This window comes from Oncorhynchus kisutch, unplaced genomic scaffold (assembly GCF_002021735.2).
Source record: "Oncorhynchus kisutch isolate 150728-3 unplaced genomic scaffold, Okis_V2 scaffold1388, whole genome shotgun sequence".
Classification (NCBI taxonomy): Eukaryota; Metazoa; Chordata; class Actinopteri; order Salmoniformes; family Salmonidae; genus Oncorhynchus; species Oncorhynchus kisutch.
In genome coordinates, this window is record NW_022263333.1 from 24,709 (window position 1) to 30,804 (window position 6,096).

Consider the following 6,096-nt stretch of genomic DNA (forward strand, 5'->3'; position numbering starts at 1 on the left):
TCTTATGGAAACAAAGTGGTAACTGCTGGGCAGGTCTGGACAGTTTCACTGTCACCGCAGCTGTTCACCCCATGTCAGTCGGCAAATGGACATCGTCAAATCAAAACCTTCATTTTAGGCGAGAATGACTTCATGATCAAAATGTAGTCAATTTGAACAATAAAATAACTGACTCATATCGATAACACATAGGCTGTTTTCAAAGGGATTTGTTGCTTTTTAACTCTCTTTAACACTGGACACTATACATCTGTATTCCATCCACTCAGGGGAATGGCCATAGAGGAGCTATTGATTCTAACCTATAGCAATCAATAGCCTCACAATCAAACCCCCAGTGGGGAAGATTTTAGGAGGTCCAACCTGCGTGTGTGTGTTGGCATGAGGGGGGGTCGTTATGTGTGTGTGTTTTATGTGGATGAATTGTATGTGTGAATTTCGTTATGATTGACAAGTGTGTTTGTTTACGAGGTCGAAGGGTGTGTGTCGTTGAACCTTGAGGGCTTGTGTGTACAATAGGATCCAACAGACATGAATACAACATTCCCAGAGCTCACTGAATCCTCTCACACTTCTCCTGGGAATAGCTATGGAAACTGGGAAGAGAGAGAGAGAGGAAAATGGGAGGTGAAAATTATATAACTGACCACTGTTAGAAATGTAAAACCATCTCTGCTTTTAGACTTGTACATAAGACTAAGTGGTGTTCTTGAAGTCGTCACAGTGCTGGGGCTGCTCACTATATGTTAATGAGGTCTTCCAAGGGCTCGGTCTAGACTCAAAATGGCCGCCAGTGACTCCTCTGCTTCTGGGGGTTTCTGCAACCCTTCAAGAGTCAAGCGTTGCCATGGCATCTGTGACCTGCCGCCTGAGGGGTCGTAACTATGGGGTGAGTGAGGGTTGGAAATCCCACATCAAACAATCAAGGTGCTCTGTGTGTGTGTGGCTGAATGTTCTGTGTGTACTCAAGAGCAGCCTCGAGGTATCAATGTTTTACACTGTGCTTAACATTAACCTTATGCTAAGTTGTGGCCAACTGGGGTATAAAGAGAGAATAGGGTTCAGCTTGGTACAGCTGTTGAGAGGAAGAGATGAGGAAGAGATGGTTAGAGAAAGCAGGGGAGTGAGAGGGAATGAAATAAATAGAAAGACAGGGAATAAATAAGAGAGAGATATTTAAGGAGTAGGTCTGTGTGAGCGCTGTCTTGTCACGGACCTGAATCTCCTCTCCCTGCTGACAGAGTTGATTTTCCCAGAATCCCTGGAGCCCACTCCTGGGCTGCGGAACGAGTGTGAGTCAGTGCTTCTGAAGAGCCCAATCTGGGAGTCGTGAGGAGACTGGGAGACACACACACATAGAGGACGAACACACACATAAGAGAATATCGCAGATGTCACATACACACATATATACAATTATTTATTTATTTAAATTGGGGGTGTCGCTCAACTTATTGTTAAAAGTTAGAATAGTAGAATACACCAGATGCCATTTCTAAATGTGTCATGCATCTGCAGTGTTTCTCTTGTAATGTCACTCCATTAGCCGTGTCAGCTAACACTCTATAGCCTGGTAGATAGTCTAGCCAGCTATCTAAACTTGTAGTAATCATGACCTGACCTCCAGGGGGACCCATTGATTGTGTTAGTCATTCTCACTCAGCTCTTATATTAACACGACATAAGTCATTACAAAATGTGTAGAATTGCAGAAAACTTGCTTTAAAACTGCTACATTTTCTCTACGCCCCATGGCAGTGTTTTCTCTATGCCCCATGGCAGTGTTTTCTCTATGCCCCATGGCAGTGTTTTCTCTACGTCCCATGGCAGTGTTTTCTCTATGCCCCATGGCAGTGTTTTCTCTACGCCCCATGGCAGTGTTTTCTCTACGCCCCATGGCAGTGTTTTCTCTACGGCCCATGGCAGTGTTTTCTCTACTCCCCATGGCAGTGTTTTCTCTACGGCCCATGGCAGTGTTTTCTCTACTCCCCATGGCAGTGTTTTCTCTACTCCCCATGGCAGTGTTTTCTCTACGGCCCATGGCAGTGTTTTCTCTACGCCCCATGGCAGTGTTTTCTCTACGCCCCATGGCAGTGTTTTCTCTACGCCCCATGGCAGTGTTTTCTCTACGCCCCATGGCAGTGTTTTCTCTACACCCCATGGCAGTGTTTTCTCTACTCCCCGTGGCAGTGTTTTCTCTACTCCCCATGGCAGTGTTTTCTCTACAGCCCATGGCAGTGTTTTCTCTACGCCCCATGGCGTATAGCCCTTTTATCCATTGTCCCATTCTGTCTATTATAAAGAAGTGATGTTGAACTTCCATAGGTGATTTTTACAGTACGGGGATCTGTGTGCCATCTAGTGGCAATCCCATGACAACAACGGTGACTTGCATTTCAATACAGTCTACAATAGGCCAACCTACACACGACCACAAAGAAACAAACCAGTGGGTTAGCAAACATATGGTGTCTTCCTATTCATTCATCTGACTAAGACCCAGTACAAACATATGGTGTCTTCCTATTCATTCATCTGACTAAGACCCAGTACAAACATATGGTGTCTTCCTATTCATTCATCTGACTAAGACCCAGTACAAACATATGGTGTCTTCCTATTCATTCATCTGACTAAGACCCAGTACAAACATATGGTGTCTTCCTATTCATTCATCTGACTAAGACCCAGTACAAACATATTCTTCCAGATAAGAGCTATGAGTGGAACCTCGAGCAGTAGAGGCTGCTGAAGGGAGGAACGGCTCATAATAACGTCTGGAACGAAGTGAATGGAATGACATCAAACACATGGCAACCCTGTGTTTGATGTATTTGATACCATTCCACTTATTCTGCTCCAGCCATTACAACAAGCCTGTCCTCCCCAATTAAAATGCCATCAACCTCCTGTCATCAAGAGAGCCTCTTTTCCATGGTAAAACCAGACATATTTCAATCCATCTCTAAATCCGAAATAGCTTGTTGTGAGACACATCGGTGTTGCATTCCTACCTACCAGCTGTTTAGCCTTGTCTATGCTGCAATACAGACCTGTCATTGACACAACAGAACAGAATGCCTCAGTTCAAAGCTACATGAATATGCAGAGATGTAGCTTAATTAATTAAACCTTGATCCAGAAAATATGAAAAACTATCGGCCTATATCGAATCTTCCATTCCTCTCAAAATTTTTAGAAAAGGCTGTTGCGCAGCAACTTACTGCCTTCCTGAAGACAAACAATGTATACGAAATGCTTCAGTCTGGATTTAGACCCCATCATAGCACTGAGACGGCACTTGTGAAGGTGGTAAATGACATTTTAATGGCATCAGACCGAGGCTCTGCATCTGTCCTCATGCTCCTAGACCTTAGTGCTGCTTTTGATACCATCGATCACCACATTCTTTTGGAGAGATTGGAAACCCAAATTGGTCTACACGGACAAGTTCTGGCCTGGTTTAGATCTTATCTGTCGGAAAGATATCAGTTTGTCTCTGTGAATGGTTTGTCCTCTGACAAATCAACTGTAAATTTCGGTGTTCCTCAAGGTTCCGTTTTAGGACCACTATTGTTTTCACTATATATTTTACCTCTTGGGGATGTTATTCGAAAACATAATGTTAACTTTCACTGCTATGCGGATGACACACAGCTGTACATTTCAATGAAACATGGTGAAGCCCCAAAATTGCCCTTGCTAGAAGCATGTGTTTCAGACATAAGGAAGTGGGTGGCTGCAAACTTTCTGCTTTTAAAACTCGGACAAAACAGAGATGCTTGTTCTAGGTCCCAAGAAACAAAGAGATCTTCTGTTGAATCTGACAATTAATCTTAATGGTTGTACAGTCGTCTCAAATAAAACTGTGAAGGACCTCGGCGTTACTCTGGACCCTGATCTCTCTTTTGAAGAACATATCAAGACCATTTCAAGGACAGCTTTTTTCCAAATACGTAACATTGCAAAAATCTGAAACTTTCTGTCCAAAAATGATGCAGAAAAATTAATCCATGCTTTTGTCACTTCTAGATTAGACTACTGCAATGCTCTACTTTCCGGCTACCCGGATAATGCACTAAATAAACTTCAGTTGGTGCTAAATACGGCTGCTAGAATCCTGACTAGAACCAAAAAATGTGATCATATTACTCCAGTGCTAGCCTCTCTACACTGGCTTCCTGTCAAAGCAAGGGCTGATTTCAAGGTTTTACTGCTAACCTACAAAGCATTACATGGGCTTGCTCCTACCTATCTCTCTGATTTGGTCCTGCCGTACATACCTACACGTACGGTACGGTCACAAGACTCAGGCCACCTTACTGTCCCTAGAATTTCTAAGAAAACAGCTGGAGGCAGGGCTTTCTCCTATAGAGCTCAATTTTTATGGAACGGTCTGCCTACCCATGTCAGAGACGCAAACTCGGTCTCAACCTTTAAGTCTTTACTGAAGACTCATCTCTTCAGTGGGTCATATGATTGAGTGTAGTCTGGCCCAGGAGTGGGAAGGTGAACGGAAAGGCTCTGGAGCAACGAACCGCCCTTGCTGTCTCTGCCTGGCCGGTTCCCCTCTTTCCACTGGGATTCTCTGCCTCTAACCCTATTACAGGGGCTGAGTCACTGGCTTACTGGGGCTCTCTCATGCCGTCCCTGGAAGGGGTGCGTCACCTGAGTGGGTTGATTCACTGATGTGGTCATCCTGTCTGGGTTGGCGCCCCCCCTTGGGTTGTGCCATGGCGGAGATCTTTGTGGGCTATACTCGGCCCTGTCTCAGGATGGTAAATTGGTGGTTGAAGATATCCCTCTAGTGGTGTGGGGGCTGTGCTTTGGCAAAGTGGGTGGGGTTATATCCTTCCTGTTTGGCCCTGTCCGGGGGTGTCCTCGGATGGGTCCACAGTGTCTCCTGACCCCTCCTGTCTCAGCCTCCAGTATTTATGCTGCAGTAGTTTATGTGTCGGGGGGCTAGGGTCAGTTTGCTATATCTGGAGTACTTCTCCTGTCCTATTCGGTGTCCTGTGTGAATCTAAGTGTGCGTTCTCTAATTCTCTCTTTCTTTCTCTCTCTCGGAGGACCTGAGCCCTAGGACCATGCCCCAGGATTACCTGACATGATGACTCCTTGCTGTCCCCAGTCCTGGCCGTGCTGCTGCTCCAGTTTCAACTGTTATTATTCAACTGCCTTATTATTATACGACCATGCTGGTCATTTATGAACATTTGAACATCTTGGCCATGTTCTGTTATAATCTCCACCCGGCACAGCCAGAAGAGGACTGGCCACCCCACATAGCCTGGTTCCTCTCTAGGTTTCTTCCTAGGTTTTGGCCTTTCTAGGGAGTTTTTCCTAGCCACCGTGCTTCTACACCTGCATTGCTTGCTGTTTGGGGTTTTAGGCTGTGTTTCTGTACAGCACTTTGAGATATCAGCTGATGTACGAAGGGCTATATAAATACATTTGATTTGATTTGAATTATGCTTGTTGTAATGGCCGCGTTCCAGGTTGATGTTTTTGCACTCGTGCTGCACGTTTCCGAGGATTGCTGTGTCATTAACAGGTTGTATGTATCAAGTGTCTCAGAGTTGCTGACATAGGATCAGATTTAGTGTTTTAGATTATAATGAATATGATTATATGGACAGGGGAGACCTGACTCTAGATCAGAACTCATACTCTGAGACACTTGATACATACAACCCCTGATGATTAGCCCGTGACACAACTGCAAAAAGGTTAAGTGAACCGCCTGGGCCACTTAACCTGGATCAGCACCGATGTTTCAAGCAGTGAGCAAGTGTGTGCCTCTGCTTTGAGGAATCTAGGGGTGTATCTCAGTCATCTAAAATGGGTTCTTCTCCTTGTCTCCTTTCCGCCATTGGCATCCACCATATTGCTTTACATTTTCAGATGAGTACAGATGAAGAAGAGACGAGGGCAGGAAGCTACTCCAGACTATTGAGATGCACCCAAAGAGAGCAGTCACTGCAATGTCAATGACATAATAACCCCTGTGTTTAAACAGCCTTTTTAAAGGGGTACAAATATACTGTAGTGTGTTGTTTTAACATTGGTAGTCACCTATCACACCATTCCAAAGGT